Source organism: Bidens hawaiensis, unplaced genomic scaffold (assembly GCF_021521415.1).
Source record: "Bidens hawaiensis isolate Kalapana, Puna unplaced genomic scaffold, B.hawaiensis_p1.1 tig00010069_1, whole genome shotgun sequence".
Lineage (NCBI taxonomy): Eukaryota > Viridiplantae > Streptophyta > Magnoliopsida > Asterales > Asteraceae > Bidens > Bidens hawaiensis.
This window is the reverse complement of record NW_027491760.1, coordinates 755,838-770,591: the sequence shown is the minus strand read 5'-3', so window position 1 is coordinate 770,591 and position 14,754 is coordinate 755,838. Positions and strand designations below refer to the sequence as shown.

Here is a 14,754-nt window from a genome sequence, read left to right as displayed (position 1 = left end):
ACACCTTGTTGGGGGGTGATGAGTTCGATACCGAACCGATACCCTTCCCGAAAATCTCGTTTCTGATTTTTCCAAAAAATTTGATACCGGTACTAATACCGAAATGCTCGTTTCCCATTTGCTCATCGCTACACTTGGACCGATAAATCATTACACAACTAGGCTTATAAACGTAATACTAAGTTGAAATCGTTTTAATCAGTTAAATACAAAATACTTAGGAATATAGGCGTTAGAAAGAAAAAGAATCAATGACACACAACACTTGATACACATTCACTAATCATCCACCTTGAACAACAACATTCATTTTCCATATCTCAACCTCACTCACTAGTGATTACTACTCATGACTTTGATTGATGGCTTCCAAGCCCTGGCTCACACCGGCTCCAATCCAACTTATCATCCACTAGAGGCTTACTCCGACTCACAACACGATGCTCCCGGTCCTCGCTGCGGCCACACGCTCACCGCCGTAGTCTCACGGCCCTAGGCTCATATTATACGGTGGTGCCACTGCCATTGGCGGTGCTCCGTCCTCTACTGTCTCCGGAATACGTAATTATATAATTATACATCCTTTACTCATTGATTAATGCCTGTAGTTAGTTCAATTAATTGTTTCATTTTTTTTATTATATTATATTGTTTCTGAATTCTAGGGTTAGAAGGTGTGACCAACTCTGTTCATGTATACGACGTGCTTACCAGGAAATGGACCAGGTTCATTTAACTTTAACCCAACACTAACTTATAATTCATCAAGCTTTTTTGAAGTTCATGTTCGTTTATTAAGAAAATGGGCATATTCGTGTTCCTTCCTTCGTTTAAAACCTAAACGAATATTCACAAACATAAACGAGCTTAAACAAACATAAATGAACATAAGTGGGCGTTAATGAAATATAACCAAGTGTATGTGTGTGTGTGTAATATTTAAACGATCCCCTTTTATGCTTATATTTATATAATATAAATATAACTACTTATGTGTTTGTTAAATTTTAAATAAACTAACTAACAAAATGTCTGTAATTTAATAGAATCAACAAAATATTTTGTACATGTTTGTTCGTTTATTAAATAAATGAACATACACGAACTTCCTGCCAAACAGTTCATGAACGTTTGGTTTGTTTACGTTTAATATTGCATTCAGTTCTTATGCTTTTGTTTGGATCTGAGTTTTAATTTGTGAGAATTTCCAGAATTCAACCGGCCGGAGAGCCGCCTTCACCTAGGGCTGCTCATGCAGCGGCTGCTGTGGGAACCATGGTTGTGTTTCAGGTGATTATAAAGTAGTTTTACAGTGAAATGTTTGCAGAAATAAAAAATTTCAGTTTTGATAAGTTTGTGGTGTGGTTAGGGAGGGATAGGTCCTGGCGGACATTCAGCGGATGATCTTTACGTGCTTGATTTGACTAATGACAAATACAAATGGCACAGGTAAATATGCACAGTTGAAATGTGAGCTTTGTATTTGTTTGTTCTTGATCTGTTAATTGTGTTGTTTAATGGTGCATTGATTTTTTGTGGAGTGCAGGGTTGTTGTTAGAGGGGAGGGTCCTGGCCCTCGTTATGGCCATGTGATGGATTTGGTAGCCCAACGCTATCTTGTTTGTGTTAGTGGTAATGATGGTGAGTATATCTGTAGTTGTAGTTTCAAATCAACAAATTTAAAAAGATGGCTTGGTATATGCTGCTGTGTTATGTTGGTGAACTTTAGGTTTTATGTGTTTGTACTGGTAAATTACTGTTTCAGTAGACCCTCAGCATCTTTGAGCTTATGCGTAAGATGTTAATACTGACTACTTGCTATGAAATTGCAGTTGAGTTCTTGTCTTCTTGAGGACATACTATAGATGCTATCTGTTGTTTGATTCCATCATGCCATTTTAAAAGTATCTGTTATGCTTGAATGTCTTTCACCTGTTTACTTTCTGTTTAGTGTGTTTTTCTTTCTTCAGAATTTGAAATTAGCACACACTTCATACCATGGCTAATTTTTGGAGTGTGCCATTTTTTAAACTGCATCTTTAGTACATAAACCCATAAGGCAACATCTGTTTTTTGTTCTAGGAAAGAAAGTGCTTTCGGATGCTTGGGCTTTGGATACTGCTCAAAAACCATATGCTTGGCAGCGACTAAATCCAGAAGGTGATAAACCTTCTGCTAGAATGTAAGTACTAAATTTAATTGTCATTACAGATAATAAAACATTCATAGGTTGTTATTATGAATATAGTTCTTCTACTAGTATGTAATTCTTTTAGGTTACAGTTAAAGAGGGCCATGGATTTAAGATGAAAATTATATTTAGTTCCAAAATTTCTTTTGCTGGTAATTTAATCTAGAATAAATGGCCTTCCTATGTATGTATATGATGCTAAATGGATTGGATGTACTTATTCCATATCAATTCAGATACATGCGTATTAATTTCTGGCTATTCAAGAGTCTAAAGTTGATAGTGCATTTGAAAGTTTGTATCTGTTCATCTAAATGTGCATCAAGTACTCTAAATCCTTATTGATCAAAGATTACACTTAGGAACCAATTAATCATTTTGTTCAAACCAGTGCCCGCTCAGATGGTAGTTTCAATTTGCAGGTATGCAACTGCCAGTGCCCGCTCAGATGGCATGTTTTTACTTTGTGGTGGAAGAGACAGTTTAGGCACGGTATGTTTATTTTAGTTGCTTAATCTTACAACTGTCTTACTTGTAACCCCACTTATAAATGTATGCAACATTTTAGTTTTAGTTTTGAAGTCTATATTAGCATTTTGTTGTTAAACTATATAGTTTTCTTGAATCGATTGGGTCTGAATATATGACATTTGCAGCCACTAGTAGATGCATATGGATTGCTCATGCATAAGAATGGTCAATGGGAATGGACACTTGCACCAGGAGTTGCACCATCACCAAGGTACCAACATGCATCGGTAAGTAATAAACATTTAATTAGCGCGTTAAAACCAGTTCATCTTTTACAGTACCTGCTTATAAAATCAATTTATTGGTCATCAGGTGTTTGTTGGTGCTAGATTGCATGTTACAGGAGGGGTTCTTAGGGGAGGATGCACAGTAGATGGTGAAGCAGCTGTTGCAGGTTAGTTTGATTTATATTAATGAAGTAAATGGTTAACAGATTCATGTTAAAATGTAGTTAATTTACAACATTGTTACATGTTACAGTTTTGGACACTGCTGCTGGTGTTTGGGTAGATAGACACGGTATGGTGACTTCTTCAAGCAACAACAAAACCAGTCAAACTGAAGATCCTTCTCTGGAGCTCATGCAGCGTTGTAGGCATGCCGCTTCAGCTGTTGGCGGCCGCATATATGTCTATGGTGGTCTTAGGGGAGGTATGTTTAATTTCCAAAATTACCCTTTTCCCAGGAAATTAAAGATGGCAATCATGACCCATTCTTCAAAGTGGGTTAATTTGAGCAACATAACTTGTATATGGTTAATTTGGGGCATATCAAATCAGTCAATGGGTCCATTTGGGTCAACTTAAATTAATCAACGGGTCAAAACGGGTGACTATTATAAACTTAAAAGGGTCCAAATAGGTTAGCACCACTCATGATCATTGTTTGTTTCCACCACCTCCAACAGCGCCTTGTAGTCTACCACCACCACCATCGCTGGCACTAGCTTTCATTAGATAATATAACGGATGAACCTATTTTGATACTTCTCCTTAGAATGACTCGTTTCAACCCGACTCCACTTTGGCCAGAACCCGTCTTGACCTGAACCAAATTGATGTTTTTTAAAATGACCCGTTTTGACCCGAACCAAGTTCATGTTTTTTAAAATGATTCGAACTCATTTTTATCAAAATCCATATTGACCTGAACCTCTGACCCGATTCCATTTTGACCAGTGACTCGAATCCGCCTGACCCACCCAGTTTGCCAGGCCGAGAAACTAATCACATGTTTGTACTGTTGCATAATATGAGTTTTTACTTTTTACTTGTGTTGCAGATGTGTTGTTAGATGATTTTCTTATCGCCGAAAATTCACCTGATTCTGATACTGATTTTCCTATGTTAATAACATCTGAAACAACCACGAACAATTTGAGCTCGTTTGGTCCTATGTCCCCTGACAGTAGACCAGCTAGTCCTTCATCTGGTGGCTTAAGGTTAAACCTGCTTACTTATGAATGGGTTGATTTGAGGTTTCTTTTGTATGCCAAATGAATCAAACAGGTTGAAAGTGCCTGATTGTTATATAATAATGTTTTTATTCCAGTATGAACAAAGAATCTATGGAGATGCTGGCCGAAGCATCTGCTGCAGAAGCACAGACCGCTAATGCTGTTTGGAAAGCTGCACAAGCACAGGCTGCAAATCCAGAACAAATGCCAGTTTCTGATGACTCACAAACTGCAGAAACCAATTCAGAGGGTGGTGATACAGAGGGTGATGTTAGACTTCACAGGAGAGCTGTATGTTTTCTTGACCTTGATGCAATTTTAATTAAAATTCATTTACTTAAATAACCTTAACTCATACCAAATAATATACTTGCAGGTTGTGGTTGCCAAAGATTCAGTAGGAAACCTTGGTGGGCTGATAAGGCAGTTATCCTTGGATCAATTTGAAAATGAGAGTAGACGAATAATTCCTTCACAAAATGACATGTCACATCCAATAAAAAATATTATAAAGCAAAAGTCACGTGGAGGCGTGCATAAAAAGGTAATATATGTTAAACTAATCTTGTCATAAGTCTAATAGTTCAGGGGCATTTTGATCTTTTGGTCATTATGGGGTTAGTTAATTAGTTAAATTCATTGAGTTAGTTAAAGAGTTTTATTTGGATTTTATTTATTTGTTTGTGCTTATGTATGCTATCTACTGGGTTTAGAGAATCATGGGTTCATAAAATTTATTTATTTGTTAGGATTAGAGTCCAATTAGGATTGTTTAGCTACAAATAGGGTCATACTCATCATGTAATCAGTTTAGCGTGTCTTATATTTTCGGTTTATCAATAATAAAAGAGTTGAACGAGTTCATTCATATGGTGTGTTTTGTGTTTGATCAAGGGCCTGATTTTCCAACAATATATTAATATTGCATTTCTTTTTAGTTTTAGTAAGTAATTTTTTAGAGAAAATTGGGATTACTAATATTTAGTTTTGCAGGTCATTTCTACTTTGCTTAGACCTAGAAGCTGGAAACCTCCTGCTAACAGGAAGTTTTTCCTTGATTCATATGAAGTAGGAGAGCTTTGTTATGCTGCTGAACAAATCTTTATACACGAGCCAACAGTTCTTCAGTTAAAAGCTCCTATAAAAGTTTTTGGTGATCTTCATGTTAGGAACAAAGCGGCGCGCGGAAGCGAAACAGCACACACACGCACAACGATAAACACACATAAACGAAAATATAAACGACACAAGAATTTAACGTGGTTCGGTCCCCGCGAGGGGACCTACGTCCACGGGCTGCAACTAGGTTTTCTTATTAGCTCAGAACCAAGATTACAATTACATGATGGGATATATATAATAAACAAGATTAGGGTTAAACATAATTAGGAGCCAAAACCGGGCCTTCTAATAAAACCGGCCCAAAGGCCTTCATAACCCAACAATCTCCTACTTGAAGGCCTTGCGATAAATTCCAGCCTGCCATCCAATTAAATATAACAATCTCATTCATCCAGTAACTCTAGTAATCTTCAGTAATAGAAATCAACCAAGCCTCCAGTTCCAAGAACAAGCTAAAACTTCAACAAAAGAAGTTCTCCAAGCCTCCAGTTCTCTAGGAACAAACTAAGATTTCTACCAATCCACACCAGTTGCAGCGCCCCTTCCCATCAGTTACCTGAAAGGCCCATTGAAGCTCCCGAGAGCTCCAATCCGGTCATCACAGACCCAGCCATGACAAAACCCGCCAATGGCTCATCCTCAATCTTAACCGGCCCTCACTTACTCACACTACCGGCTCCAAAGACTTCCAGAGGATAATCACTCTCCAAAAATCAGCAGACTATACCAGGAGAGATTTTCACATTCGGATTTCCCAGTCTTCCGAACTCAACGTCCCTTTGGAAACAAACCTAGAACACACCGCGTGCTCCCACTGTTACCAAAACCCCGAACATGTTCAGACCTCCGAATACGCTCAAGCTAACATCACTGTGGCTCCAGGCTTCATGTCTGCAAACTGAAACCCCTTAGCACTACCCGATTCAGCGAGCCAAGACCTTATAACTCGGAAGTTGGTTCACTTCTTCCGACGATACAGAGACCGTATCTTCCAAAAGTCTTTAACTAAAAGATTCAACAAATGCTTCATTGAAGTGAGTAACAAGAAATAAAGCAAACTAGAATCTTGAACCCAAGAGTCTTCACCGCCTTCACTGAGTCTCAATGCATCAACCCCAGATACATTCTCAAAAGCAGAATTCCAAACCTTTCGACATCGACTCTTAAAATGTCTCACCTCTACGCAACCTACCAAGTCGACTATGCCCAGCTCCCACTGTTCCTGTTATCCCAACCCATGCCACACCAACACTCCATGAGATGAACCCCACTCGTACTATCCCGGCAAATAACTTTACCCAACACGAGATTATGAACCTCTCAAATGGTGTACCACTGATCACCACCAAACAAGATATAACTTCACAATTCCAAACGAACAAGAAGTAATAATCACAGTTTCGAACCAGCTAACAGGCAAACAGCTATAACAACAGTAGAACTTTCATGAAATCAAGCGGTACCAAGGGTTCTATGACCGTACACACGATCAGTTAACTCAAACCCTAACCGAAAGATCATCCAAACGAGCAATAGTTAACATGACTTGCCACTAACCTCATTTTTTTTTTTTCACTTATGCCGTCACCAGCACACCCGCTGGTTCCATTTTCTCCAAGTTTATCCATCACCAGTACTATATCCAAGTTCACATGACAAACCAATCAACCAAAATCCAAACCGTCAAACATTCCGATCATAACCACCTCGTCTTCAGTTATAACAATAACAAACGAGAACAAATCGAAAACAGTGAACAGACACAACAAGGGCACGGGCCTAAACTTGACGATTGTTCAACAGAACACTGCCAAATAAACCGATTTGCTCTTGCAATAACCGATAAATCAACTAACTGTAAATAAACTATATAAAGTTACCTCAGACTAATCTCTTGCAAACAAATCTGAACCCGAACCTAAATGGTCTTCACAAAACCCGGTTCCCTGAAGCCGAGCAACCTCCAAAGAAAAACCCTAAAACCCGAAACACCCGACCCGGTGCTTCACCTGCAACGCCCGAGTGAAACCTGCAACTCCAAGAAGTCCAAAACAGGAATTCTAATTGCAAAATCACCCGGAAAACCGTCCCAAACAGCCCTGAAAAACAGCCCCGAACAGCCCTGTTAACCAGAAAAACGAAGATCTCTGACAATACTGTTCACCGCCGGAATCACTGTTCACGGCCGGAAACACTGTTCATGCCGGATACTGTTCACCGCGGGACTGTAGCGGCGGCACTGTAGCAGCCCTTCTCAAACCAGCCTCTTCTACCTTTTTTTTTTTTCTTTCGATCGATACCCGTGCAAAACCGTGTGTAAACAACGAGCCAAAGCTCTGATACCACTTGTTAGGAACAAAGCGGCGCGCGGAAGCGAAACAGCACACACATGCACAACGATAAACACACATAAACGAAAATATAAACGACACAAGAATTTAACGTGGTTCGGTCCCCGCGAGGGGACCTACGTCCACGGGCTGCAACTAGGTTTTCTTATTAGCTCAGAACCAAGATTACAATTACATGATGGGATATATATAATAAACAAGATTAGGGTTAAACATAATTAGGAGCCAAAACCGGGCCTTCTAATAAAACCGGCCCAAAGGCCTTCATAACCCAACACTTCATGGACAATTTGGTGATCTGATGCGTTTGTTTATTGAATATGGATTTCCTTCTATTGCTGGCGATATATCGTATGTTTGAAGTTTAGTTGCTGAACATTATTTGAAATCTTTCTGGTGGATTTAAATTGTGATAAATTTATAACCTTGTCCAGGTATATTGATTATTTGTTCCTTGGCGATTATGTTGATAGAGGTCAACATAGCTTGGAAACAATTACTTTGCTTCTTGCTTTAAAGGTATTGTAACTTGCAACTAACAATTACAACTTATAAACCTTGTTTTAATTCTTTATTCGATATGGTTTTTTCCTTTGTATTGTTTTCAGATTCAGTATCCTGAAAATGTTCACTTGATAAGAGGGAATCACGAGGCTGCTGACATAAACGCACTCTTTGGTTTCCGTCTTGAATGCATTGAGAGAATGGTAATTGGTGATTTTATTTACCGTATAGGTGGTAGTTTTGACCAATTTAAGGGTAAACAAGTCAAAGTGTATCATTTCTCTGACAGGCCCCAATTTTTACTTATGGTTTATGTTAACGTATAGGGGGAGAATGATGGGATCTGGGCATGGACGAGGTTCAACCAACTGTTTAACCATCTTCCACTTGCAGCACTTATTGAAAAAAAGATAATATGTATGCACGGTGGCATAGGGCGGTCAATACATTCAGTTGAGCAAATAGAAAAAATAGAGAGACCCATAACAATGGATGCTGGATCTCTTCTTTTAATGGATTTATTATGGCAAGTTTCTTATTTGTTTTACATACTTATTTTAAAAAACAGTTTTTGACTTTTTCGTTTTGTACAGGTCGGACCCCACAGAAAACGACAGTGTGGAAGGTTTAAGACCAAATGCTAGAGGACCTGGTCTTGTCACTTTTGGGGTATGAATTTCACTTTCAAGAATTTATCTTTATAGTGTGTGGCAGTAATTCATAACATTTTAACTACTTTTGCAGCCTGACAGAGTAACAGACTTCTGTAAGAGAAATAAACTTCAGTTAATAATAAGAGCACATGAATGTGTAATGGATGGATTTGAAAGATTTGCACAAGGGCAGTTGATTACTCTTTTCTCTGCTACCAACTATTGTGGTAATCTTAGTAGTTAATATAGTTATTTTAGACAATTATATAAATACATCTTTGGTAAGTATGGCAACTGAATTCAGGTACCGCAAACAATGCTGGAGCATTGTTAGTGGTCGGTAGAGGACTTGTGATTGTTCCGAAACTGATTCACCCATTGCCTCCTCCGCTTCACTCGCCAGAAACATCACCAGAACATGTTCAAGATGACACTTGGATGCAGGTAATATTTATGTATAACTTCTTACTGTATGTGTGCGTGTTTATATATATGTGTATTTATTTAATTTTGTTTTATGGGTGTTATCTGTTTGTTGTAGGAGCTTAATAATCAGAGACCGCCAACTCCAACCAGGGGGTGGCCTAAGTCTAACCATGACAGGAATTCGCTTGCATATATTTGAGTAGTGACATGATTTGGGGATTTTGGTTAAGTTGTGAGGTTGCAAGTGATCAAGGTTACAAGTGATATTTAGAGTACAAACTTGCAAGATAGAAGTCACCTATTACAGCCGGCATGTATTTTTTTGTGATTTCGAAGTACTCATTGTAGTAAAATCAAAGAGGAAACCAAAAAATATAGGCGTAATATCATCGAAAAGCTTATCGAAAAATGTTATTTTCGGTCTTTCGTTATGCAGCGTTCAAACTGTGCTACCAAACAAACGCGCTGCAATGGGTACCAAAAGAAGGAAAGAAAAAGTTAAAACACGGCCCGTTTATTAAATGTGTCGAATTGAACACGGGCCCATTTAGTAAATAGGCTGACAGCCGACTTAAACACGGCTCATTTACTAAACAGGTCAACAAAACAAGGTCTATTTAGTATGGGCCTTGTATCTGTTTACTAAAGGGATGACTAGTACACGGCTTGTTTACTAAATGGGTCGACCAAAACACGGCCTGTTTACTAAACGGGTCAGCCGAAAAACAGCTTGTTTACTAAATGGGTAAACCAGAACACAAACCGTCCAATAAACGAGCCTACCAGTATAGTGCCCGTTGACTAAACGAGTCGACCCTGAACACGGCCCGTATACTAAAAAAGTCGGCCTGACCATGGCCTGATTACTAAATAGGCAGACTACAACACGACCTGTTTAATAAACAGACAGCCTGAACATGGCCTGCTTATTAAATGGTTGACCTGAACATGGCCTGTTTATTAAACGGTCAACATGAACACGACCCATTTATTATACTAGTCAGCTTTAACATGGCCTGTTCATTAAACAAATCCATCTTAACACGACCAGTTTAATGAGTGAATCAATTGAACATGGCCCGTTTGTTAAACAAGTTGACCCGTTAGCCTATTTAAATTTGAGGGGTAATGTCAGCATATCAGATAGTAGCATAAAATACCAGAAACATAATCTAAAATGAAAGATCAAATCAGATACCTGATGATCCATTATCTTCACAACCACCAAAAAGAATCATTATCAACTTCCATAGTATCCTTCTTCATTTTCGACACCTTCGGGTCATCACCCGCTCCAATCTCCGTCTTAAACCACCCCTCTTTAAACAACTTCACACACAAATCACTCATCTGAAACTTAGTTACAAGTTTAGTTAGTTAAAACTGGGCCGAACCCACCTGTGATCAGCCCAAAAAGATTTGAAATCAGTTTTCTAATACTTCTATAATTTCATGTCTATTCAAAATTCCAAATTATAAGTTCAACCAAGAATGCAAAGGATATATAGTTCATTTAATTTAAGAGAGCTTGAGTTCTTCTCGTCTCAAGTTCAAGTTCAAGTTCAAGTTCAAGCCAGAATGCAATATTTCAAATTATAAGTTCACACCCTGCATCTGGTTCGGGCCGGCCCTTACGTTCATAAAAAGGTTATGAGTGATCTTTTATCTGAGTGAAGTGTCTTAATAGTTGACGAGAATGTCACAAGTCACAAGGACCAGAAAAGGCTATACCTGATTTAGCGAAAATAATCAATTGCTTTGTTAATTTATATTTTCTTATGTAATTAGTTATTATACAACAATTAATAATATTTATAAATCTTCATTTTCGTTTGTTAGTATTGTTTTCATCGTGTTCTCACGTAAATTTTCACATTTGTGTTTTATATCTATATAATATTCACGTGAATAATAAATCTTAGAACGAAGTATAATTAGGTATTACCTTGTCTTATTCATTTGAATCATTTATATTATGACTCGTATTTCTTCACATGGGTCTTTAACATCTTCATATAATAATTTGTGTGCTTGAGTTTATATTTTTAAATAATATTTTTCTTTCATCATTTGATATATTTAGATTACTAATATATGCCATAGTCTAGTGACATAAGACATGCAACTACATAATATCTTAAGATCAAAAGTTGTGTTGAACAAACATAAGTGATGAGTTCAAGCAAAATCTATGATCCTTAATAGAGTCTATTGATCTAACTATAAAATTATGTATCAATATATTTTATAATGAGTGTTTTTTTTTAAAAAAAGGCAATACACTATCACTATGATATCAATCGTAAGAACCTAGAGAGGTGGATAGGTTCGTTTTAATATATTTTGGTTTTAACAACTTAATTTCGTTTAGTTCAAAGAAATAGTATATGATTAGCATATATATCATATATGTAGGATATGTTTGGCAAAACTAGATGGTAGCTGTAGCTGGAAGCTGCTAGCTGTTAGCTGGAAGCTGGTGACTAGAAGCTGTAGCTTTTTAAAAATATTTAGGTGTTTGGTAGAGTAGCAGCTGAAGCTTTTAATAAAACTAGCTGGGTGCTCGCGCAGTGCATCGTTCTAATCCGAAACCTATTCTGACTTTACCCCTTTCGACTCAAAACCGTACCAACATGAACCAGACTAAATTAGCCATTTTTGTATCGACTCGTTCCGACCCTAATTTGGTCTTACACATGACCCAGGTTTGCCTGACTCGACTTGTTGCCGATCCTAACCAATAATCACATAATATGTTAATGTTTTAAAGTTAAAGAAATATAACAATATGATACTCAAATTAAAGATAATAAAATGCTCGTTTTTATGATGCAATTTTTAAAAATAAGTATTAACGCGTGAAAAAGTTATGGTCTTTTAAAAAGTCATGGGGGTAGGTTTTGAATATGGGTTAATTATGTAATTATTATATGAATTAACAAAATGTGATGAAAGTTCAAGTACTAAAATTGTAAAATTTGATATACTAAAAGCTTGTAGTTTTTTCTAAACGCTACTAGTTGGAGCTTTTAGCTTCAAGCCTTTTCTCTTAACCTAAAAGCTTTAAGCTACTCTAACCAAACAAGACTTTTCAATAAATATGAGTTTTTTCTTAAAAGATTGTAGCTTAAAGCCTCTAAAAGCTTCTGAAAGCTCTTTGCCAAACATACCCGTAGTATCGTATGTGAAGTGGTAACTGAAAAAGTATTAACAAAGTTTGAGTTAATGTTAGAGACGGTGAATGTAAAAAATTGAAATCGGTATCATGATATAACAAAAGTTTTGAACATGTGTAGTGAAGTAGTTAAAACGGACAAACAAAACATAGAAAACCGATGTTTCAAACTCTTTTACTTTTTAACACGCTTTTGATACTTGAAAGCGTTAACCTAAGACATGTGTAACATTAGGCTGTATATAATAAGAAGTTAATAATATGGAGTCTTCGGTCTTTTACTATGGAGGCTACTTGTGGACTAAGTTGTCATTTAGCATATTGGACGTTTTATATAACAAATAATAAATTATCTAATCACATTATAAAACTTACAATAATATTTAAATATCTTAGATGGATCTTGATCTATGATAACGTTTTCTATATTTAATTTAATAAGAGACTTCTAACGCGTAAGTCGTAACACACATGCTCTACTCTAGCCTTAACAACTCCTACCATGATTCCCGTTTGGTTTAATATGATAGTAGAGAATCTAATTTTATTTAAGCTATGTATTCATGTACTTAATGATATTATATTATTAGTATAATTATCTCACTTGATTATGATAAGATGATGAGGTTTATACTTTATACCTACTTTTAGAAGAATAAAACCCGGTCCTCCATTTGATTTGTCTCATTTCATCAAAAAATGGAGAAAGAGAATTTGAAGCGCCTAATTAACATACGATACTTGTATCGTATGCCATCTGAAAAGCATGGTCATGCGACTAGACTTCACATATCGCTGCAATATGCATATTAAATAAGAGATGTGAGACCCCTCACGTTCATTCTTACATTTGCACCATTGTTTTATGTGTCTAGAAAATACTCTAACTTACTCGAATGCCAAAGCTTTATAATGAAATCTAACCATCATGCCAAGACTAACAATGTTCTTTCTGTTCTTAAGTCGAGGCATGAGGACCTTAACACGATCTCAAAATTTCAATCTAGCTCCTGTAAAAGATCCTTTGTTGCAACATGCGTCGATCAAAGTTCTAACGGGTTAATACTGATAACTGGAACCATTTTAACTTGTACCACAATGTATCTAGTTGTTGAGATCTTTAAATGTGTTTAAAGTAGATTTTGGATAATAAGATATGAGATATCAGTACTAAAAGTCTAAAAGTATTGATTTTGTTGTGTAAGTTGAAAGAAGAAAATGAGTAAGCTTATCTCAAATAAACGAATGAACAAAAACCACATAGTGCTTTATAAGTAAGAGTCAATTAATATTTTGTTTTCGTTGATGTAAGAATAAATATATTCTATACATTTATTTATATGGCCATCATTATCATTTATATAATAATAGATTAAAATAATTAATTATACCTTATTATATATTAGCTTGGTAATTATTGATGGGTCATATTACTCTTAATAGCTAATAAAAGGTTTCCCCTTGGGTGTATATATAGAAAGAATAAATTAACATCATAACCTAATCTCACACACATAAGTAAATCGTGTGTCTCCTCTCTCTTCTAAACCGGGTTCCTCTCAAGAACCCTAACCATCCTTAACTATACATCTTAAAGGGGAACTCGATCAAGATGACAAGCATGTCGACTACATCATACCCTGCTACGGTTACTACTCTTCATGCTGTAATAGGTTCATAAGTTTAATATTTATCATGTTTTATATTACTTACATAAAGAACCGATCAACATGTGGCATCAGAGTGATGTTGATTAATCAGTTCTTCATGTTTTCCGTAAATCTGGAATTGAATCAGAAGACATGGACTAAAACTTGATAAACCCTAATTCTTTAGGTTTCTTTTTTTTCATGTTCGATTACGAAAACAATACATGAAACTGTTTAAAATCACTAAAATTCATATTTTCGAAATCTATTAATTTCATGTTTAAAGATTTCGATTCCAAGTTTTTTTTTTATGTTTAATTGTTAAAATTTTCGATGATGTTCTTCGTGTTCATCATTATTATCGAAAATTATACATATGTTGGTTTAAAATCTAGATTAAAATTTGTTAATGATTATTTAGGGAAATATTTTTTCAAATCTTGGATAACTTAGAAATTTTAATATTTTCTTAAAAGATTTGAATCCTCTTAAAATAAGAAACAAATATAATTGTTAATCATTAAAAAGATTTGAACCAAATCTTATCATTATTAATTTAGTTAATAAAGATCATGGGTTAAGGGCTTAAACCAGTTTACGGGTTCACTGGCTATTTAAAAATCATGTATTATGGGCTTAAAGAGTTTATGAGTTTCTAAAATGGTTTTGGGTCATAACCCATAAACCCGAAAATTC

General features: G+C 36.1%; 1 pseudogene across 1 annotated transcript; it reads left to right on the top strand.

Annotated features, from left to right (window-relative positions):
• Nucleotides 1–362: 362 nt before the first annotated feature.
• On the top strand, nt 363–9,607 carry LOC143534145 (serine/threonine-protein phosphatase BSL1-like; annotated as a pseudogene). Its single transcript, XR_013135481.1, has 22 exons — nt 363–561; nt 666–726; nt 1,212–1,290; nt 1,370–1,449; nt 1,547–1,641; nt 2,083–2,182; nt 2,614–2,683; nt 2,848–2,949; nt 3,035–3,116; nt 3,203–3,373; nt 4,004–4,163; nt 4,274–4,469; nt 4,555–4,722; nt 5,172–5,336; nt 7,929–8,002; nt 8,086–8,170; nt 8,260–8,358; nt 8,482–8,681; nt 8,749–8,824; nt 8,900–9,035; nt 9,113–9,252; nt 9,350–9,607. The product of XR_013135481.1 is annotated as a serine/threonine-protein phosphatase BSL1-like (transcript).
• Nucleotides 9,608–14,754: the final 5,147 nt, after the last annotated feature.